We start from the raw sequence: 24,158 nt of genomic DNA, 5'->3' as shown, positions 1-24,158 counted from the left end.
TGAGTCTGTTTGTTTTGTATTGATAAGTAGGTGGGGGACACATGTGACCTGTGGCTGATTTATGCCAATGTATGGCAAAAACCACCACAATATTGTAAAGGAATTATCCTCCACTTCAAATAAATTAATTTTAAAAAAGAATAGCAGGAGTGGGGGAGAGATAAATCAGGAGTTTGGCATTAACAGATACACACTACTGTATATAAAAGAGGTAAACAGGGACCTCCTGTGTAGCACAAGGATTCACATTCAATGACTTGCGATGGCCTGTAGTAGAAAATACTTTGAAAAAAGAATGTACGTACACATGCATTATACGTATAACTGAATCATTTTGCTGTACACTTGAAACTAACACAACACTGTAAATTAACTATACTTCAATAAAAATAGAAAAGCAATACACTTGTGTGTATAAATGAACTCCAATTAATCAGTTACATTCAAATTGCAAAGGGGTCTAGAAAAAATAGCTTACTAGAGTAAATTGAAAAAGCAGCCATTTGTAATAAGCATTGCTTGCTCTTGTTTTCACAGAAAAGGGCTCCAAGTAAAAAGCGGGACTGTGAACCTATGTGTAGAATATATGTTAAAATCCTGTTGGTTTCCAAAAAAGAACAATGATCATGAATGGGCTTTCATTTTTTTCCCTAGAAAATTAATCATCCAAGAACCATGGCAACTGCTGGTTTAGCTTATGGAATCACTCACGGTGACAAATAAAACTGCACCAAACGCATATGGAGATGAAGGAGCTGTAGGTACAAGGTCACCTCTTTGTGGGAAAGATTTAGAGCCTTGCAGGAAATCCCCTGACCCTGTGGTCAGTATAAAGAGCCGTCTCTCCTCAACCAGCTGTGAGCCCACTGCAGTCAGGAGTCCTTTCTCACACTGAAGTTAAATAGGCATCGTGGTGCTGGAAGGGACTTCGGAGATGGCTCAGGTTGACCTTCTTTGTTTGGACACAGGGAAACCACCTCAAAATGAAAGAGACTTCTCTGCAGAGTCAAACGTCATTGCAGAGGGACAAACAGGAAAAGAAAGAAACAGTGAGGACTTCCCTGGCGGTCCACTGGTTAAGAACCCGCCTGCCAACGCAGGGGACGCGGGTTCAGTCCCGGGTCGGGGAAGATCCCACGTGCCATGGAGCAGCTAAGCCCGTGAGCCGCAACTGCTGAAGCCCGCACGCCCTAGAGCACAACTCTGCTACGAGAGAGGCCGCGGCATGAGAAGCCCATACACGGTGACTGAAGCCCAGCCGCTGCCCACTGCAGCGAGAGAAAGCCCACAGGCCGCAACAAGACCCAGGGCAGCCAAAAATGAAAAAAATTAAATGAAACACACTAAAACCTTAAAACAACATAGTTTTTAAAAAATAAAATAAACAGAGAAAGAGAGAGGAGAGAGAGGTAAAGAGAAAACAATTTCTCTTTTTCTTCACTAAAGATGTGCATGTATTCTAAGGACAAAGAGGGAGGCAGACAACTCTGTTCAGTGTATTTACTCTGCAAGATATTCGAATGAGTCCACAGCATACAACACAGTAGTTAAAAACCAAACTCTCCAGACTCCTAGCCCAGAATCCCTAGATGAAGATACTGTCTCCCTCACTCACAGAGTCTCAGGAGAGTGACTTGGGGAGATAACCCAGGGGAGTCACTTCCCCACAGGAACCCTCGCCAGGCAGCTGTGATCAGTACTATTATTGGTTAGCCTGCGGCAGTTCCAGAGATACAGAAGTTGCATATGGCAAAAAAAGAAGTAATTGTTCCACCCAGGAAAGTAACCATTTGGCAAGATGGTGGTGATAAATTTTGAGGACAAAAGGGATTGAGACCCTACATACACCTTGAGGAAGCACAACTGAAAAGACACATGCACTCCAATGTTCATCACAGCACTATTTACATTAGCTAGGATATGGGAGCAACCTAGATGTCCATCAACAGATGAATGCATAAAGAAGCCGTGCTATTAATACATATACACAATGGAATATTACTCAGCCATAAAAAGGAATGCATTTGGGTCAGTTCTAATGAGGCGGATGAACCTAGAGCCTATTATAGTGAAGTAAGTGAGAAAGAAAAAGACAAATACAGTATATTAACACATATATATGGCTTTCCTGATGGCTCAGCTGGTAAAGAATCTACCTGCAATGCAGGAGACCTGGGTTTGATCCCTGGGTTGGGAAGATACTCTGGAAGAGGGCATGGCAAACCATTCCAGTATTCTTTCCTAGAGAATCCCCATTGTCAAAGGAGCCTGGCGGGCTACAGTGCATGGCGTCGCAAAGAGTCGGACACGGCTGAGTGACCAAGCACTGATTTAATGGAATCTAGAAGACGGTCCTGATGAACCTATTAGCAATGGAGACGCAGACATACAGAACAGACTATGGATACAGAGGGGGAAGGAGAATATGGGACTGATGGAGAGAGTAGCGTATGTAGAGTTCATAGCCAGTGGGAATGTGCTGTATGATGCAGGGGTCTCAGACGGGTACTCTGAGACCACTTAGAGGGTGGGATGGAGTGAGAGGTGAGAGGAGGTTCAGAAGGGAAGGGATGTATGTGTACCTGTGGCCGATTCACGTTGATATATGGCAGGAACCAACAATGTTGTAAATCAATTATCCTCCAATTGAAATAAATAATTTTTTTAAAAAGGGATTGAGGCCCTAAAATTTGGGGAAGAGAAAAGATAAGGAAAGTGTCTCTTTAGCACAAAGATTCTAGATCTTTTGTCTCTTTAAACGTAAATGAGACTTGTGGGAGGGAATCTTGGCTACAGTCAAACATTACAAAATTAATCATAACCTTTTCTTTCGTCTGAGTTCATGGATCCCTGAGACTCAATACTGAGAAATCTTGTTTTAGTCTTGAGACAAGAAGGAAAAGTCCAGGCCTACAATTTAAGAGAATTCCCAGGGATGAGGAAGAAGACTTAGGCACCGAGAAGCCTGGTACACAAGTGAGGATTTTCTCATCAAAAATCTCTCTTGAAAATTTCAGTTGGGGAAACCCAGCACACATGTTACTCGTGAGTTGGTGGTGCCATGGGGAGTTAAGGGGAAGCATGTGTATTCACTCTGGGGCAGGAGGGAGAGGTGACAGACAGCAAGAGCTCTGTTGAGCTGGGAGGTGAGGGCTCCCAGTGGTCAACCGCAGACTCTGGGCAGGCCTGGAGGGGCGTGAATGACATTGCTCCTATATAAACAGCTCAGGGACACTGAGATCCTCTGACATGTCTCAGGGCTGGAAAAGGGTTAACATACCAGGCTGTGGCTGGCAGGTCACCAGCCAAGGACCTCTCTGCAGGGAGTTTTCAGAAAGAAATGTAGAGGGGGAAATCCTGCTGCTAAAACAGAGAATTCCCCCAGGTGTTCGGACAGAGCAGTGTCTGAGAAGAGAGAACCAGACTGAGAATGGAGCCGGACATTGCAAAGAACTAAGGCCTACAGGGTGGTGCAGGGGCCAAGATTCTCCACACAGCCTGTGAGCTCCCAGAGGCAGCAATTATACAACCTCTGAGCCATGGAAACATCTTTTAAAATACTGGCTCCGCCCAAGGCCTTGCTGGGGTGACTCCCCAAAGTGTGTGCACCTGCATCTTCCTGAGAGGGACCCTCAGCATCAGCTCCAGGACCTCCACAGCCAGGGTCAGGCTGCGGTCCCCACAGAGGGACCCAGACACATGGTCTGTCGAGGCTCTGTGTGTGTGAAGGGAACAAGGGGAGCAATCCTGACGTGGGTTGATTCTGTTGTGAAGACATCACTGGGCTGAGGGGCAGAGAAAGAGCTGGGGGCCCTTTTTTTACGATGCAGACAATGGTTAATCCATTGTGCCAAGGAAGAAATGGAGATGGAGTCGATAAACATGGCCATGCCTCTCACTTAAATCTGACTTGAAAAATGTGGCAGAAGGTCGACATTTGGAGCATTTTAGAGATAAACTAGGTTAGCATGGCTGCAATGGTGCACCCCGTGAAGTCTCCCCAGAGTCAGACACTCCCCCCGACACACCAGGCTTTGGGCTGGGTGGGACTGCGGGATAGAACTGGGGTGTGTATGTCGAGGGGGTGTGTTTGTGTGTGACCAGTGTGTGTGCACATGTATGCCTGTATGTGGGGGTATGCAGGTGTGTATGTATGCATATGTGTGAACATATGTGTGTGTATTTATGTGGTGTGTGTGCATGTATGGGGGGATTGGCAGGGGCTGAGTTCAGAGGCTGAGAAGAAGGAAAAGCACCCCCACAAGGCCAGTGCAGGGGTGTTTGGTGGAGATGCTGGATCCGGCCTGCGCTGTCCTCAGTTGTCGAGTCCGGGGATGGATGAGAGAGTCAAGAAGAGACAGAAGAGGCTGCAGGATGGAAGGACAGAGAGAAAGAGGGGCTTGGGAGGGCAGAGACTCAGAGAAGCTGGGCCTGTTCCCCTCATCCCTGGCTTCAGGAGAGAGTCCAAGAGCAGGCAGAAGAGTCACTGTGACACCTGTGAGGAGGGTGGCTTGGTCCTGAGGAGCCTCTGCAGACAAGATGCATTCAGGGTACAGGCCCTGCTGCTGAATTCTGCTGGGGTGAGCGCAGGGGGAAAATATATATGGATGCGCACGTGTGCATATATGTGTGCAGGGGTTGGATGCGCACATGTGCATATATCTGTGCAAGGGTTGGATGTGCCACGTGTGCATATATGTGTGCAGGGATTGGACGTGCACGTGTATACATGTGTGTAGGGTTTGGACGTGCACGTGTGTATATATGTGTGTAGGGGATGGACATGCATGTGTGCATATATGTGTTTAGGGTTTGGACGTGCACATGTGTATAGATGTGTGCAGGGGTGATATATAACCCAGGCAATGGGAGGTTTGTTGAGCCCCTCACAGAGAAGAGCCTCTGGAATTACTTTGAGAAACAGTGTCACTTGCAGAAGAGCCAGGAGCTCCAGGCAGGGAGGAGAGAAGCCCCAACCACTAGGAGGAAGACAGCTCCTGGGATGGAGGCGCAGAAAGAGGTTCCGTGAATTCACATGAACTTATCCACAAAACAGACTCTCAGACAGAGAGCACGGACTTGTGGTTGCCCAGGCGGAGGGGTTGGGTGGGGGGAAGCCCCAGGAGTTTGGGATTAGCCAATGCAAACTCTTATCCCGAGGATGGATAAACAGTCAGGTCCTACTGCAAAGCAAGGGCTTACAACTCAATAGCCTGTGACAAACCATAAGGGACAGAACATGAAAAAGAATATGTATGTGTGTATATATACACATATCTGTATATCCATGTATCTGAAATGCCTTGCTGCACACAAAAATTAACACAGCATTACAAATCAACTATGCTTTAATAAAGAAAGAGTTTCAGTAAGTAAAGCAGACACTTGGGGGCTTGGGGGAGAACTGTGATGAAGTTAATTTCTAGGGTGTGATGGAGAGAAAAAGGGGCCCAGGAGGGCAGAGACTCAGAGTAGCTGGGCCTGCTCCCCTTGTCCCCCACCTCAGGGGAGAGACCAAGAGCAGGCCAAAGAGTCACTGCAGCTCCCGCGAGGAGGGGGGCCTCTGAGACAGAGAATGAGATGACCTTGACAGCTGGGAGCCTCTTGCTCAACAAATCACAAGCAAACACGTGACACAACTGAGCCAGGGGCCACGCGGACCTGCGAGGCAGGGCCCCAAACTCCAGGACACTTGGGCACAGCCCTGGGAGCCCCGGGTGTTGGGAAGGAGGACAGATGCTGTCTGATGCATCACACAGCCCAGCCCCGCAGGTAAAATCAAAGGTTCCACACAACCCAGAGCGGGCAGTGCCAGGCAGTAGGCTCCCCCTCACCCCAGGGTCCAGAGGAGAAAGAGTTCAGCTGCATCTTCAGTTCAAGAGATGTGGACACATTTCCTGGAGGTTGAGGGAGAAGGAGGCTGAGAGTAGAGCTTCTGCTGGAGGAGAAGGATAAGCAGGAATTCAGCATCCTGTTAAAAGAAGGGAAAAGCCATCTTCCCAGGGCCAGAGGGGACCAGCGGGAAGAGAAAGTAGGAGAGAGCGCCGAGTGCAGAGTTTGAGGGAGGCCAGGGCGGGGGGGATCTCGATCTCGGAAACTACACAGACAAGCTAGGGGAAAGGGCCAGACAGATAGGGACTGGAAAGGTGGGAGCCCGTTGAGGGTTAAATCACGCTGTGGGCAAGTGCAGCACAGCTGGGTCGGAAGCAAGGGTTTACGTGGCACAGAGCACAGGCTGCTGAGAAGGCTGTCTGTGGACTCCGGGAGACGAAAGAGGAGGTGCTGAGTGTAAGGTCAGGAGCCTGAGTGTCTTGACCCTGACAAGAGGAAAATACTGTCAACACGGATGGGGTTTGTGTTTAATAAATGAAATGCAGGAGTTACATGTCCTCAAATTTGAAAGGTTCATGGTTTGGAGGATGCAAGACCATATGTGTAAGACCCTTTGTGCTCTGGATAGATGATGAAGAGACAAGCTCGTTGAGAGGATACGGCTTTCACAACAAGACTCACTAACGTGGAAAATGCAGTGATGGTCACCAGCAGGGAAAGTGGGAAGGAGGCACAAGTCAGGAGCTGGGGGTTAACAGACACACACCAGTACATATGAAATAGTTACACAAGGGGAATCCCCTGGTGGTCCAGTGGTGAAGACTCTGTGCTTCCACTGCAAGGCGTGGGTCCGATTCCTGGTGGGGGGAATTAAGATGCCCACGTGCTGCGAGACATGGCCAAAAAATAAACAAACAGAGCTTTAGAAAAATTGATATAAACAGACACCTACTGTATAGCACAGGGAAATGTATTAAGTATCCTGTAATAGCCTATGATGGGAAAGAATCTGAAAAGGAAGACACATATTCACAACCGAGTCCATCTGCCGTACACTTGAAATGTTGTAAATCAGCTATACTTCAATTTTAAAAAGTATATGGCTTTCCAGCAGGAAGGGTGTGCTCAGAAAGAAATTTAATGAAGGGTGAAGAATGGATGAAAACGGACTCACAGGACCCAATCCTGAGATTCAGACCCGTCAGAGTTCAGGATGGAGAGACACACGTTTGGATTCAAGACGAAACTGGGTGGAATGCGCATTTAGAGAAGGGAAGCGGGTGGCTGGCAGGAGCTATGACCGAGAAAGAACAGAGCAGGTGGACGCTCGGAGGGAGGGGCGGTCCTTCCTTACTGTGCTGCAGCGAGGGCCAAAAGACACGGTCAAAGCCCAAGGAAGGAGGCGTGGTGCAGAGCAGAGGAGAAATGCCCACTGGCCTGGAAAACGGTGAGAAGTCCAGTGAGAAGGAGGAAAAGCCAAGCCTGTTGAGAGCAGTAGGGACACTCCATGGAGATCTGAGGTCTGGTGATGCCCACCTCGGTCTCCCCGCCCCCACGGCCTCCCACATTTTTATTATAGGGCCTTCTGGCTAACATGGCTGGTGGACTGTGGGGCTGCGGGAGGACCCAGTCTTGACCATCTGCTGTCTCCTCATCTTCCTCCCCTCGGACCTTCTCAGCCCAGACCTTCCACCAAAACCCAGGGCTCTTAGGATGCAAAAAACGGGGTCGAACAGTAGTTCTCCAACGAGGTACTGTTTGAAAACGTTTGCAAAGACTAGTAAAACTTGGGCGAATCACGTTAAGTTAACGAGGCAAGAAAATATTTAGATAAAGTAAAAGTGTCATAAAAATTCAGGCACGATTATTCGCTAATAAGAGCTCTCAAATATCCTCTTCCACCTCCTGATGGGAAATGAGCCTGCTGAACAGGGAGGATTATTTGCTAAGATGTTCTCTTTAATTTGTATTTTTTAAAAAGTAATCATGCTATGTTTAATTTCCTTTGGAACTCCCTCATCATAATTAGATCTCAAAGCTTTTACGACTAATCTCTTTGGTTCTTTTCCCAACACAACAGGGAAACACAAGAAGAAGCCCAGCCAACAACCAGAGAACGCAGCTGCCACTGCTAACCTTTGTGTGCCTCGGATTCAAGTGTTACGCTGCTTTTAATTCATGTGGAGTCTGAAGAGACAGCTCCGTGGTTTGCAATATTGCATAGTCAAAAAAATACTTTTGAAAACTATCACTGAGGTCACAGTGGATAGAATAGGCCCATATGGAAGATCTCGGAAGAGCCAGGATTACCTTTGGAGATAAAGTTCATGATAACCCCTGGTATTTATTTGCACCAGGCTCACGCCCTCCATGGAGGCTGAAATGGAGTGAAATATTTATCCCCACCCAGTGACACTTGAACAAGTGGCGTCTGGGAGCCACTGTTGTCACAAATGGAGAAAAGCTGAAGCCTTGCCACCCGCTCACCATGAAAGGAGTCATGTACTGCGGCCCCTCCATTAAGGTCAGCCGTGGTCCAAGCTCAGACTTGGTTCAGTCCTCCAGCAAAAGGACAGAGATTAAAAACAGGAAGAGGAAAAGGCACCCGAGGCTGAACCCAGGAGGAACCGGGGGTAAGCTGCCCACTGTTCTTTGCTAGTGGAATCTTGGGGACGCACTTGATTCTCCAGAAGCTCTGTTACTAACCAAGGAAGCTCCCTGAGGGCTTGGTGCCCAGAGCTGGTACTGGGGGTTGGTCACTGGGCACACACACAGCTGACTTCAGCCATGCAGCCCACCTCAAAGCAAAACCAGGCTTGTTCTGTCTGACTCTTTGTGACCCCGTGGCCTGCAGCACGCCAGCCTTCCCTGTCCTTCACTATCTCCTGGAGCTTGCTCAAACTCATGTCCATTGAGTCCGTGATGTTATCCAACCATCTCATCCTCTGCCACCCTCTTCTCCTCCTGCCCTCAATCTTTTCTGGCATTAGGGTCTTTTCCAATGAGTTGACTTTTCATATCAAGTGGTCAATATATTGGAGCGTTAGCATCAGTCCTTTCAAAGAATATTTGGGGTTGATTTCCTTTAGAATGGACTAGTTTTATCTCCTTGCTGCCCAAGGGATTCTTAAGAGTCTTCTCCAGCACCACAGTTTGAAGGCATCAATTCTTTGAGGCTCAGCCTTCTTTATGGTCCAGCTCTCACATCCATACAAGGCTACTGGAGAAACCATAGCTTTGACCATATGGATCTCTGTCAGCAAAGTGATGGTTCTGCTTTTTAATACATTGTCTAGCTTTGTCACAGCTTTCCTTCCAAGGAGCAAATGCCTTTTAATTTCATGGCTGCAGTTACCATCTACAACACTTTTGGAGTCCAAGAAAATAAAGTGTGTCATGGCTTACACTCTCCCCATCCCATCTGAGGACAGACTATCAGGTCAGACCCATACTAGGAGGCCCACGGCCTCAGGCCAACGACTACACTCTCACGGGTGGGGACAGGATGTTCCAGGGGATGGGAGCGAACTTACCAAGAGCAGCCAAGGGCCAGCCCTGAAGACAGGCCTTTCCCGGGGACGTTCAGCGTCTGAACAACCCAGGCCTGCACAGCCGGTCCCTTCCGAGACTCCTCTGGTGGTTCAGTGCTTTCAATGCAGGGGACACGGGTTTGACCCCTGGATGGAGAATGAAGATCCCACATGCCACAGAGCAACTGAGCCTGCGAGCTGCAACTGAGACCTGACCCAGCCAAGTAAATAATAAAGCTTTTTTTTTTTTTTTTTTTGGTCAATCCTTTCCTGTTCAGAATCCCTTTTCTTTTTCTTGGTCCAAAAAGGGAGTTCTGAGCTTTTCAAACTTTTGTGACTACCATCTATTATGAGAGCTATTTTATACAGTAAACACTTACAAATCCATATATAACATACAAACTTCCGCAAAATAATAGCTCATCCTACTATCTAGGATGCACAGGGTATTGCTTTTTTAAATTGCATTTTATTTACTTTAAGCTGATGAGGATGCACGAAATTCATTTCATGACCTTCAAATGTGTCACAACTTACATCTGAAAAAAATGGATGGGCGGGAGAATGGAAACCATTAAAGTCGTGAGGGGCCAGAAGCCTTTATTTGAAGAAAAGGCAGCCTCGTTCATAACCGTGCAGGGCTCAACATCATTCACTGTGACAGCTGGCAGGGAAGACGGCTGCACGGATAAAATGTCACAGAGGATGAGAGAGAGGAGACGGGGAAGGCGGCCCCGTGTGCCCATTTCAGCGCACGTCATCACTCTTCCCCGAAAACTCCCAAACTCTGCTTCTCTACTTCTTGGTTGAGGCTGTCTCGTTGCTCAGTCCTGGCTGACTCTTTGTGACGCCAAGGACTGTAGTCTGCCAGGCTCCATGGGATTCTCCAGGCAAGAATACTGGAGAGGGTTGCCACTTCCTTTCCCAGAGAACCCTTCTGACTCAGGAATCGAACCCACATCTCCTGTGTCGGCAGGCGGATTCTTCTCCACCGTGCCACCAGGGAAGACCCCTCTGCTTCCTACCTCCTTTTCATCTTTTGCCTTCTCCACTCTCCTCCCAGCTCTCCAACAGATGAGTGCTCAACATGGCCCTTTCTTGTTTTCTGAGCTAGATGTATTCTTCCCCTTAAGACTTCTGTTCTCACAACCCTTCTCAGGGAGAAAATAATCAGGTGATCTGATTAGTACAAAGTGTTAAACACTTGAGGTGTATAAACAGTTAAAGGACGTTTCCTGGGAGTACCAGTGTTTTAATGTCTGCCCCCTCCGTCGCCCCAAATCATGACCCTTGGAGTCTGGCAGCCTGTGGGTGACAGTTTTAGAGAATACAGGTCACGCAAGCTTCCCCAAAACCTGCCACACTGCTCAGTCCACAAAGAGCCCTCAGGTGGTGGTCTGACCCTGGAGAACTCCAGTTCATGTCCACGGAACGACACGTTTGAGAACCTCAGTATATTTTCTCTAGTTCCCCTTGTTTGGAATGAAGTGTTTTGATGAGCACTGGCATATAAGAAAAAAAAATTAAACGTATCATCTAATAAATCTGTTCTGTCTTCAACAAGCCCAGCCTTTAAGTACACACAGCCATTTATTCAATTACCATCAATCTTTCTGGATGTGATTTGTGGATGACAAGAAAAATAATACACATGAAAGTGGTTTTGAGGCTTACGATCCACACATATAAATATATCAACTCATCAAATTCTCTGAATTGGGCACCTAACAACAGACATGATGTGTGGATTGATAACTTGACGATTGGCCAGGTTCAGTCTTTTAATTCAAATGATAAATACCATATTTGCTCCCATAATTTCTTCTCCTTCACACTTTTTTAAAGGAAATATTTTACTGCTGAGAAGGAAATTATGCAGCCTGGTAGTATAACTTCCTCTCTTGGCAGATTGAGTGAATCTAAGTGCCAGAAATCCCAGAAAAAAATCAGAACATCAAAGGTCACAGGTAAGCATTTAAAAGTAGTAAAAACTCAACCTGAAATTGCTGTGGGGGAGATGTTTTGACAGCCCCCACCTCTAAGAATCATTTGGATGTATATTTAAATAGGAACTGACCAATCTTTTAGAATCCTCTTCTCCATTCTGCAGTCATTTAACAAAACCATCTGAAGTCTTTTTGGACAAGTACAGTCTTTGTAACACCACAATCTGTTCTTCAAGAAATACAAAGACAGTGCTTCAAGTGTCCCAATTCTATTAAACCAAATGGCAAAGTCCTCTAAGCTTCTGTGATGTAGACGGCTGTGAAACACAGGTCCTTTATGATTTGGGGAATGCAGACTTCAGAAATGCATGTGTGAGCGTGTGTGCCCGTGTATTGGTGTGTGCATCTAGGTGTGTGTGTCTGTGTGTGCAGAATTCCCAGACCCAGCTCTAGGACCCCTTTTCCCCTGTTACATCACACAATTCCCTGAGAACTCTGTGGATAAAGCTTCTAACAACACCCAGGGTAGCTGTGTGTCTTGGCCATCTCAGAGGCCAAGGATTGGTAAGACCCTACCAGGGACCCTGGAATCTCTGGGCAACCCAGAGATTAGCATGTGGTGCGGTGGGACCAGAGAGGATCCCAGCTGATGCTCAGAACAGCCATTGGCATCTCTGCCTTAGGAGGGTCCCTGGGACAGCAGGGGAATCGGCCATGCGCTGACTCTTGGGCTAGGAGTTAAGGAGACAGTCTGAACCACAAGCCACGTAGAAACCAGACAGCAGCTGGGTCCTCCCTGCCCTCTGAGTCCTAAGACAAGCTCCAACCTTCTCTGTTTCCTGAAAGGAAGCCCAGAGTCTTCACCGAGATTTCTCTGAACACCCAGGCAGGGTATACACAGCACCACTGCGACGAGTGTTGGGTCAGGGGAGAGATCTCTTTCCAGCTTCTCTCTCACATCTTTCATCTTTATTTTCTCATCTTTCTTTTCCTCTCAAAGGCAAAGCCCAGTAGCTCTCACTCTCCACTTGGCACAACCAGCTCTGTGTGGCTTGGGTTCCCAGTGTCCTATTTTCCATGTTGAAGTGACTCTCCAATTATTTTTTCTACAGAAAGGTCAGGCTCTCACTAAGAAAAGGTCAGGTGGCAACTGCAATTACAATTCATTATTTTTGTTTCCATACAAAAACCATAAGTGGCATTAGCAGCATCATGCAGTCTCCTTCCACAACTACGCTCCAAGCCCATCCTCATCCTGCTCACCAGGTGAGCAAACCGGCAGGGAACGTCAGTCGCTCCGCATTTCCTCCCACTGACGAGTGCAATCTGATGGCCCTCCCCTGAAGTCTGGGCTGGACTCCACGCCATCCTGGGACTCCCAAGGCTGGACCAGGAGGAGCCTTGCAGCTTCTGCCTGAGACTCCAGGAAGACGGCGTCAGGGAGCCCTGAGCCCCTGGCGGGAGGACCTGAGACTGCTGGGGGGCGGAAACCACACGAGCCCAGCTTGCAGCCACCAGATCTCTGAGGGAGAATGCTTAGGATCCTGTAGAGCAGCACTGCCAAGGGGTGGGAAGGACATGGAGCCCACGCATTGCCCAGCCAAGCCCTGCCTGAGATACTAGCCCCAAAATTACATGTTAAAAAAAGTTGTTTGAAACCACTATGCATGAGACATAGAAAACAAACCTATGGCTACCAGAGTGGAAAGGGGCTCAGTTCAGTTCAGTCACTCAGACATGTCTGACCCTTGTGACCCCATGGACTGCAGCACGCCAGGCCTCCCTGTCCATCACCAACTCCCAGAGCTTGCTCAAACTCATGTCCATCGAGTTGGTGATGCCATCCAACCATCGAATCCTCTGTCAACCCTTTCTCCCACCTTCAATCTTTCCCAGAGTCTTTTCTGATGAGTCAGTTCTTCACATCAGGTGGCCAAAGTATTGGAGTTTCAGTTTCAACATCAGTCCTTCCAATGAACATTCAGGACTGAACTCCTTTAGGATGGACTGGTTGGATCTCCTTGCAGTCCAAGGGACTCTCAAGAATCTTCTCCAACACCACAGTTAAAAGCATCAATTCTTTGATACTCAGCCTTCTTAATGGTCCAACTCTCACATCCATACATGACTACTGGAAAAACCATAGCTTTGACTATGTGGACCTTTGTTGGCAAAGTGATGTCTCTGCTTTTTAATATGCTGTCTAGGTTTGTCATAGCTTTTCTTCCAAGGAGCAAGTGTCTTTTAATTTCATGGCTGCAGTCACCATCTGCAGTGATTTTGGAGCCCAAGAATATGAAATTTCTCACTGTTCCCCATCTATTTGCCATGAAGTGATGGGACCAGATGCCATGATCTTAGTTTTTTGAATTTTGAACCTTAAGCCAGCTTTTCATGCTCCTCTTTCACCTTCAAGAGACTCTTTAGTTCCTCTTCGCTTTCTGCCACAAAGGTGGTATCATTTGAGTATCTGAGGTTATTGATATTTCTCCCAGCAATCTTGATTCCAGCTTGTGCTTCACCCAGTTCCAGCATTTCGCATGATGTACTCTGCATATAAGTTAAATAAGCAGCATGACATATACAGCCTCGATGTATTCCTTTCCCAATTTGGAACCAGTCTGTTGTTCTATGTCCAGTTCTAACTGTTGCTTCTTGACCCACATACACATTTCTCAGGAGGCAGGTAAGGTAGTCTGGTATTCTAATCTCTTGAAGAATTTTCCAGTTTCTGTGATTCACACAGTCAAAGGTTTTAAAGCAGTCAGTGAAAGAAAAGGGTGGGGAGGGATAAATTAGGAATCTGGGATTCACATGTAGAGACTACTATATATGGAAACGGGAATGGCTACCCCACTCCAGTGTTCTGGCCTAAAGAATCCCACGGACTCTAGAGTCCATGGGATCGCAAAAAGACGGACACAACTGAGCAATTTTCACTTTCACTACTATACATAAAATAGATAAACAATAAGAACCTGTTGTATATCACAGGGAACTATATTCAATATCCTCTAATAATCTATAATGAAATGGAATGTAAAAAAAAAAGAATATATATAGGCTCCTCAGCTGGCCTAGTGGTCAAGAACCCACCTCACAACGCAGTAGACATAAGAGACGTGGGCTTGATCCCTGGGTCGGGAAGATGCCTGGAGAAGAGCACGGCAGCCCACTGCAGCGCTCGTGCCTGGAGAGCCCCATGGACAGAGGAGCCTGGCGGGCACAGTCCAGGCGGTGACAAAGGGTCGGACATGACTGAGCGACGTGCACTTTTCGTTTCACACACGGTGTGTGAGTGTGTACAGTGTGGGTGAGTGTGCATGTAAAATGTCATGGGGCTTCATCTGGAACCTGACTGTCAGGTCAGCGGCCTTCCCAGAGTGTGGTCAGCAAGAGACATGAAGATGCATTCTACGGACAGACAGACATGGGCTTTCCACGATCACCCCGACTCCCAGTTGAAAGTGGTTCCCATGGGAACCAAAGTGAATGAAGGTCTCTGGACTCGTCTGTGAGCTCCCTGAATCCAGACAGCAGTAGTAAGAGGAGAAAACCGTAAGCTCAGAAGAACTAATTTTTGGTTATTATTTGTAAGCTATTACTAAATCAATACAAACGCCATCCTTAGAATGCAGAGACAGCCACATTATACAAGTGTTTCTTCCTGATACAATTCGTTAATGACTCTGTTCCCTGAAGAGAGAATCTAAAAAACAATGCAACTGCTTTGCATGCTCCTGGTCTTGTAATAAAACATCTCTGGAGGAAGAACGATTGGCTACGAAAGCTAGTTACACCGTGTGCATTAAAAATGCAGTCTAGTGTTGAAAATTAAGTAAAAAAAAAAACACAGAAAATGTCAGAGGCAGATAAATATTTGATAGAGGTGGGAGGGAATGAAGAAAGTCGGCTTTAGACAGGATATTGGTTTTCCTCTGATAAACATCACCTTGTTCACAAAATTAAATTTTAAAAAAACTAAGAAACTCTTAATATGATGGTGCATTCTTAGGTTTGTATCCAGAACAAATGGTGAGTTGTTAACAAACAGTGTCAGCCATTTTTCTTTGCAAATTATTAATAGTGAATGTTTGCCGCCCCCCATAAACATGATGGAGGTTTGCATTATTCATCTGTGTTAGAACCTTTTGAAATTTTTTTCCCTATTGATGGCGTTTGTTTTGCATTCAGCCGTATTCCCCCCAACCCTTCAGTCTTGCTTTAAAGGTGGATAAGAAGCTCTAAAGATATGGGGGAAGGTGATTTCTGAGCAGCTGCAAGACGGTGGTGGAAATGCCACTGCGAACCCTTTCTTATCCTCAAAGCTCCACCTTAATGAAGAACCACAGGCAACGGGGAGGGTGTTCTCTCTGCCTGTCGTGCAGGATAGAAGCCACCAGTGACATATATCCTGTTCATGCAGATGTGCTCAGCCTGATTTGAGTATTAGCTTCACCTTGATTTCCTTTGCATATAAAGAGCAACAAATGCCTCTTTTAATACCACGGTCACCCTGTGCCCTTCACCTGGGGACAGCCTGGAAGGTTCTCCTGGAGCTCAGGTTATATAATGTCTTGGTATCCACTCTACTGAAAAGCCCAAACAAGCCTGCTTGTGAGCTCAGACAGCCCGTGAAACTGTTCTTTCTTCCCCAGGCAGAGAAGGCTTGACTGCACCCGGATCCCACGAGGAGTCGGCTGCTGCTTATTCAGGAGGAAAATCAAGCTGCAACTTGGAGAGCTGTCATAGATCGAAGGAGAGATGCTACCCAGTGGGCAGAAATGGCCTTGGACGTCCCATCTCTTTCAGTGCCCTTTCTCACCTCAGCACCCACTCACCCTCCCTTATAGAACTCGATTTTCATTGAAGTCTAGTTGATTTACCATGTTGTGTTAATTTCTGCTGTAATATACATATACACGTGCTTTTCCATATTCTTCTCCACTATGGTTTATCAGAGGATGTTGAACAAAGTTCCCTGTGCTGCAGAGCGGGTCCTTGCTGTTTATCCATTCTCTATATAACAGTTCCTTGTTGCTTATCCATTCTCTATATAACAGTTCCTTGTTGCTTATCCATTCTCTGTATAATGGCTCGCATCTACTAGCCCCAAGCTCCCAGTCCATCCGTCTCCCTCCCCTTTCCCCTTGGCAGCCTCAGTCTGTTCTCTAGGCCTGTGAGTCTGTCTCTGTTCCATAGACAGGCTCACATGTGTCACATTTTAGATTCCCATAAACAGGATATCATATGGTGCTTGTCTTTGTCTTTCTGGTTTGCTTCACCTAGTGTGCTAATCTCTAGATCCATTCATGTTGCTGCAAATGGCATTATTTCATCCTTTTTGTGCCCGAGTAATATTCCATTGTATATATGTACCCCATCTTCCTTATCCATTCATCTGTTGGTGGACGCTTACTTTTAATAACTGAGCGTCTAGCCTGAGCCAGGCACTGTGCTGGGCTCTGTGGGGCTGCAATGGATGGCTGACCCAGGTGTTCATGATCAACGCCAAAGGGACGCAATCTCTAGTGAGACAGGGACAGTCAGAAAAGGAAGATCTCAGTGAAGGGCACAGGAGAGGTGCCTGCTCTGGTCACCACCACTGAACACTGGCTGCCTGGTGGTCCTAGGGGTGTATGACTGCCAGGGACTTGATCAGATGTGTCTATGCACGTGAATTCTACCTTGTTCTACACACAAAGAAAACTTCTCAGGTGGTTATCTAAATGTAACAGAAACAAAAATCTAACATCTATGTAGTGTTGTACGATTCTCTTCATATCTGCCAAGGCCTTATATTATTTGCTCTCCTCACTAACCCTATAATGAGACCAGGAGGTACCAGAGAGTCTAGCAAAGAAGCAAATGGAAGCTCAGAGTCCCCCCCAGGGAATGTCAGTGTTGGCTAGGCTTCAAGACTCCCAGTTATGAATTCAGACGTCTTATTACTGTGCACACCAGTTACAGGGCATTGCTGAGAAAACCAAACACTCTTAAAACTGACTGTTAACCATTTCTACAACTTACACATATTGACTTCACAAATATTTATTGAGCACATTATAAATAGAACAAAAATAGACGAGGCCCTTCTCTACTTTTATAAGCAAGCTTATAATCTAAAATTATTTCCCTGTTTAATGTCTAACAGTGATACCCGTTTAGGGGAAAATGAAATAGAATTTGGTGTGACTGAGGGGTGGGCGAAGACTGTAGGCAGAGTGGCTGGGGAAAGCCTGTCTGAGGAGGTGACGTTTGGGTTGACTTGAACGGTGGAAGGACACAGTCACACGGCTATCTGTGACAGAGACGAGGGCTCTAACGCAGAGAGAACTTGGGACATTTGAGGAATAGAAAGTGGACCAGTATGTCCAGAGTGTGGAAAGCGCACAGAAGGGGGATCTTAAGAGGCCAGAGAAACAGGATGTGTGCACATTTACATCTTGTAAAGAGCTTCTGTTCTGATGTGCAGGAGAGCGGCCAGATTTGATTACCATCTTTACAGGATCACTCTGGCTTCCTTATGGAGAATGGCTTGCAGGAGGGCAGGATGGGAGCAGAGGGATCTTTTGGGGATGACTTCAGTGATCCAGGCAAGAGATGATGGTGGTAGCGAGGGTGGAGCATAATGAATTGATTGGGGATGTATGTTGAACTTAAGATGGACAGGAGACGCTGAGTGGGTTAGAATGGCCATGAGAAAAAAATAAGGAACAAATTATAGCTTTAAGGTTTTTGATTTGAGCAACAGGGTGGTTGTTGGTGCCACTTATTGAGATGTAAACTATGCTAAAGAAACAATTTTAAGATGCTACAGAGATGAGGAGTCATATTTTGATCGAGTGAGGATTTTACGTGGAGTGGTCAGATGGGCATTCTGAAAACTGGGTTTGGAGTTCAAATATGAGGACAAGACTAGAGACAGAAAATTGGAAATCATCACCGTATACACAGTACCTGGGACTGCAGACTTGGATGAGCTCCTCCAGAAATTAGATAAATCAGAAAAGAGAAGACAGCCCAGACTTGGGCTCTAAGGTATTTCAACATGAAGAGGTCAAGCCAAAGAGGTGGAACCAATCAAGGAAATTGAAGAGGAGTGGCCAGTGCTGTAAAAGGGGGACTCCCCAGAGAGAGTTTAAGATGGGAGGTTAGCCATGTCAGACATCGCTGAGATGGAAAACAAAAGGAAGACAGAAGAGATGTTGAGGGCAGAGGAGACTGAGGGTCTCCAGCAGCCCTGCAACCTGCTGGGCTTGAGAAAAATAACCAGCACTCAGTGCTTCTTATTTCTCATGCCACTGAGGCAAGCAGTCAACAGGGAAACAGTTTCCAGTTCCTCCAAGATTTTGTTTAGTAAAGTTCAAATGTCTGAATGAAAAATTGGATCATTCCAAAAGCATATCCTCAGCCCCATAAGGGATCGTTTAATAAATATCCATCGTTATCAGGCAGGTGTCCTGAGACGATGTCCTGGGTGGTTTGACCTTCGATGGGATCGTTAGTGAGGACTTCATCCTGGTACTTTCAGGACCAGAATCAATCCCTGCTTCATTATGCTTTGGGGACACACGAGAAATCCGAAGGGAGGTTTCATTTTCAGTTTGAGGGATGTACAGTAAGAGGATGTGAGGAGCTTGAAAATGGAAGCAGAATCACCAGTTTTATGACAAGAATGGTGAGGGTGTAAAACAAGGCCTAAGCCAGCTTCCGTCATTGGCACCTTGCTGGAATTAGAGTGTGAGTTCTAGAACCTGAGGGTGAGGTGCATGGGACAAGAGTGAGGAAGATGATGGCGCGAGATCAGAAAATTGAAGGAACTCGATGGCGAAGACGAGCTCAGAGAAAGACAGTGAGCAGATGGCCCCGAGTCTCTCTTCCCTCACAGCTTGACAACAATCAGATAATAATCTGACGATAATCACATTACGACTGCCATTGTTTAAAGTCAAAGAGTGGAGCTCTTTGAAAGCAACCTGGGAAAGGGCTCATATCCTGTCCTTTTTATAGTCCTCGTGAATTGTCTCAATGAGTGAAGTGTGAGGAAGAAGAGCAAGTGACATGCCGATGAAGACGTGAAACTGAAAATGAAAACATGGAGTGTATTCCAGAAATGAGAAGATGAAGACAAATGGATATGCTCCAAATTATTTCCCAATGTGATCCTATTACACGCAGGGGCGGACTTCTAAACTTTTGCACCTGTAAAATGAGAATTTTATAGTACTTTTCTGAACATTACCATCTGATTTAGTAGAATGGTGTGAAGTCAACTCAAAATACCTATCCCTCGTTTAACTATATTTTGTTTTATCTAATGTTTAACTTCTAAAACAAAACATACTCCTGCTGCGGCTGCTGCTAAGTCACTTCAGTCGTGTCCGACTCTGTGCGACCCCATAGACGGCAGCCCACCAGGCTCCGCCGTCCCTGGGATTCTCCAGGCAAGAACACTGGAGTGGGTTGCCATTTCCTTCTCCAATGCATAAAAGTGAAAAGTGAAAGTGAAGTCGCTCAGTCGTGTCCGACTCTTCGAGACCCCATGGACAGCAGCCTACCAGGCTCCTCCGTCCATAGGATTTTCCAGGCAAGAGTACTGGAGTGGGGTGCCATTGCCTTCTCCAATATACACCTAAAATGGTTTAAATAAACCTGACATTTCTCTAAGGAATACACAGTACACAAAAATTATGTTAATCTATCATCTCTCTTGAACTTCTCCCCATGAGAGAATTTAAACATTGCAAACCACTTGGTGGTGGCTTAGTCACTAATTCATGTCTGTCTCTTGAGACCCCGTGGGCTGCAGCCCTCCAGGCTCCTCTGTCCATGGGACTTTCCAGGCAAGAATGCTGGAGTGGGTTGCCATTCCCTTCACCAGGGGATCTTCCCAACCCAGGGATCGAACCCAGGTCTCCTGCACTGCAGGCAGATTCTTCACCGACTGAGCTACTAGGGGACTACTTAAATATTAGTATATCTAAAACAGAATGATTTAAAATAAGTCAGGAGAGACCTATGGTTTAGGTCATGGTGGAGTTATGAGTTACCAGACTTACCCTCCCACTATAAGCAATTAATAACTCTGGACAAAACACATAAAGCAAATTCAGGTACCGGATTACAGACATTGCAGGACTGTGACCCTTGAGAGCAGGGCAAGCCCGAGGCAAGTTCCTTGTCCACACCAGCTGTCTGCTTAGGGTTATGTTCAACCCTCAGCACAAATAGGTGGAGACCACAGAGGAGCAGTGGCCTCCCTGGAAGAGGACAGGGATCAGAGCTTGAATCTGCTGAAGCAACTGGCACACAGGGGTGATCACCAGCCTCTGATGCAGACTCCCTGCAACCAGCCAGGAAACCAAATGCCTCCTAGAACAAAACTCAAACTCTCTGCAGAAGTTTTAAAAATTTGGATCCTCAACAACATAGAATGCACAGTGTGCTACATTCAATGAAAAGCCCTTAGACACCCAGAGGACCAGGAAACTAACTCATAACCCAGGAGAAATAATCCCATAGGAACAGACTGAGGACACTGGACGGAACAACAGCACAGGGCCTTTGGGACAGCTGTTATAAAGTGTTCAAAGATGTTTTTAAAAAGATGTACATAATTTGTTGTCTAGTCACTAAGTCACATCCAACTCTTTCCAACCCCCTGGAGTGCAGCACGCCAGGCTTCCCTGTCCTTCACTATCTCCTAGAGTTTGCTCAGATTCATATCCCCTGAGTTGGTGATGCTATCTAACCATCTCATCCCCTGCCACCCTCTTCTCCTTTGCTTTCAGTCGCTCCCAGCATCAGGATCTTTTCCAACACCTGCTCCTTTTTAATTGGGCTATTTTTATAGTTTTATATGTGCTAGGAGAAGTCTCTTATCAGAGACAGGATGTGGGAAAATGTTCCCCCATTCTGTAAACTGCCTTTTCACTTCCTTGATGGTGTTCACTGACAAACAAAAATTTTCAATTTTGAATAACTCCAATGTATTTATTTTTATCTGTTGTTTGGCTTCTGGTGCCACATCTTAGAAAGCATTGCTTAATCCAAGGTGACATTTAATAATTCTTTTCTTTCAGATGTTATATTTTTCAGTTCTAGAATTTCTATTTTGTTCTATTTTCAAAGGAGATCATGCCTGTGCTTTTTTCCTAGGAGTTAAAAAGTTTTAGCTCTTATATACGTACTTGCTCCTTGGAAGAGAAGTTATGACCAACCTAGATGGCATATTAAAAAGCAGAGACATTACTTTGCCAACAAAGGTCCATCTAGTCAAAGCTATGGTTTTTCCAGTAGTCATGTATGGATGTGAGAGTTGGACCATAAAGAAAGCTGAGCACCAAAGAATTGATGCTTTTGAACTGTGGTGTTGGAGAAGACTCTTTGAGAGTCCCTTGGACTGCAAGGAGATCCAACCAGTCCATCCTAAAGGAAATCAGTCCTGAATATTCATTGGAAGGACTGATGCTAAAGCTGAAACTCCAATACTTTGGCCACCTGATGCAAAGAACTGACTCGCTTGAAAAGACCCTAATGCTGGGAAAGATTGAAGGCGGGAGAAGGGGATGGCAAAGAATGAGATGGTTGGATGGCTTCACAGACTCAATGGACATGAGTTTGAGCAAGCTCCGGGAGTTGGTGATGGACAGGGAAGCCTGGCGTGCTGTAGTCCATGGGGTCACAAACAGTCAGACAAGACTGAGCGACTGAACTGAACTGAAGGCTCTTTAATCATTAATTTCTTTGGAAGGAAATTTTCTGTCTCAAAAAAAAAAAAAAAAAAAAGATAACCAAAAGGCACTCTCATACAATGGGAAGGCAACAAACAACCTGATCAGACCAGCCCAGGTACTAAATCCTGCTCTGACCCTCTTCTCTCTGTAACCCCAGGAAGGTTATTTAGTATTTCCAAGTCTGAGTTTTACCATCTACAAAATGGAGATAATAACAACACATTGTCTGCAGATATTTTTACCACTATTATAATCCTTTTCATCATGTTGTAGTTTCATCACGAGAATCAGTGCTCATGGGTTTTAAGCCCAGATTTCCCATGAACTAGTTCTGTGGCATAGGAAGGTCTGGCTCTCTGAACCTCGGTTTCCTCAACTGTGAAACAGGGTAAGCAAGAAGACCCATCACTCAGGTCCTTTGCAACATTAGACTTTCTGTTACTAATCTCAAGTATGTACTTGGCAACTTAAGACACACCCTCAGGAAACTACATTCTGTTTGAAAACCTGCTTTTCGGTTTGATGGACCAACACCTACCTCTGCCTCCAAACAAATATGTCCCTTTTCTTCAAGTTAAATCATAACATTTATTTATTTATTTGGCTGTGGCTGTGCACCAAGTGGGTAGTTTCCTGACCAGGGATCAAATCCATGCCCCCTTGCACTGGGAGTGCAGAGTCTTAGCCACTGGGCCACCAGGGAAGTCCCCAGATACTTAAGTGAAAGAATACTTGGGGTAGAAATAACAATATATAAAATCAGCACCTCTTGCCTTGGGTGCTATTTTCATAGAGAGAAGATAAATACAAATTTGATCATTCCTGAGTCTTCTAAGTTCATGAACCGAGGCTTTTTGTAGGTCTCCAGCCCACTGCAAAACGATTCATTTTCTGCCTCCCTATTGAGATCAGCCTAGATTTCAGCCGCCTACTGGGCCAAAGACAGAGCCCAGATTATGAGTCCAAAACACCACAGATCAAGCAGTGGGGTGTCCCAGTGGAAACACCAGCAACAGAGGAGCGTTCCCATCAGTATTGGGAGGCGAGGCGTCAGGTGATCAAGCTTCGCTGCTGGAAGGCAGGGCAGTCTGGGATCACTGTGACCCTGCTGCCCCACATGGAAATTCTGTGATGCAGTCTGCAAGTCCTGGGGACCTGCGCTGGAGGAGGAGAGGGCTCTGTCACGTCCTTCTTCCCTGCGGGCTGGAAGAAGGGCCCGAGAGAAGATGATCAGGTCGGCCAGCGAGCAGACAGGAGGGCACACAGGGGTGCTGCAGGAAGGGTCCCCTGTGCCCAGCAGCCTCCCCCACACATCGAGGGAACCGTCCACGTGCTGTTCTGTCCACACGACTCCACTCCGTTGCCACAGACGTGCCCACTTCCAGCTCTGCCTCTTTCTGACCAGGATGGGAGCCGGATGCACCAGCATCTGAAATGCCAAGCATACAAACTCAAATACCATCCTTCAGAGGCTGAGTGCCAGGAACCACACGGACTTGAGCACAAGCCTGGCTTGGACGCTTGTTCTGAGCACCGTTTCAATCGAGGCCTGCAGTCAGCTTTTATAAAACTCCCAAACTTGGGACCACTTCGATGTCTCCAAGTTCCATCTCCGGAAGTCGCATTCGCTTCATTCATTGCTGATGAAAATAAAAACCCTTTTAAAAAATGAACTGAAGAGAGAACCCATTCCAAGGTTCAATCTGTAGTTGCCACCTGGATCTATAGCATAGAAAAATAGACGTTGAGAACAAAACCTAATCCTGCCTTTCATTTTCTGGTTTGAAATGAAACAAGATATTGATATGCAAGTGGAGAGGCTCATTGATTCATGAGAATGCATTGGAGGCAGCAGGCAGGAGATACCATGATAAATACACTGTTCTGGTTGAATCGATGACTCTGGCTCTGACTGTTATTACTCCAGGATCTCTGAGTCGTGGTATCGACACTCGCCTCTTTGATGTGAGTTTTCTGGACTCTGGGGTGGCACAATGCCAGGCCTTCTGAGCTTCTACAGTTAACCGTCTATAAACTGCCTTCCTGAGAGCGCAGGTGAAAGCAACTCAAGCAGGTTTTCTGAGATGGATTTGCTGCTTCTGTTTCTACTG

The 24,158-nt window shown here is 46.3% G+C and overlaps 1 protein-coding gene and 1 long non-coding RNA gene across 3 annotated transcripts in view; one reads left to right on the top strand and one right to left on the bottom strand.

Annotated features, from left to right (window-relative positions):
• Positions 1-24,158, bottom strand: part of DPP6 (dipeptidyl peptidase like 6) — a 1,065,758-nt gene that overhangs the window by 806,992 nt on the left and 234,608 nt on the right. The gene's annotated exons all lie outside the window — the stretch shown is intronic.
• On the top strand, positions 11,545-16,194 carry LOC132345158 (uncharacterized). Its single transcript, XR_009494299.1, has 2 exons — positions 11,545-11,872; positions 15,967-16,194. It is a non-coding gene; the product is annotated as an uncharacterized lncRNA (long non-coding RNA).

Source organism: Bos taurus, chromosome 4, assembly GCF_002263795.3.
Source record: "Bos taurus isolate L1 Dominette 01449 registration number 42190680 breed Hereford chromosome 4, ARS-UCD2.0, whole genome shotgun sequence".
In the NCBI taxonomy this organism is placed as follows: Eukaryota; Metazoa; Chordata; class Mammalia; order Artiodactyla; family Bovidae; genus Bos; species Bos taurus.
This window is presented reverse-complemented; position numbering and strand designations above follow the sequence as displayed.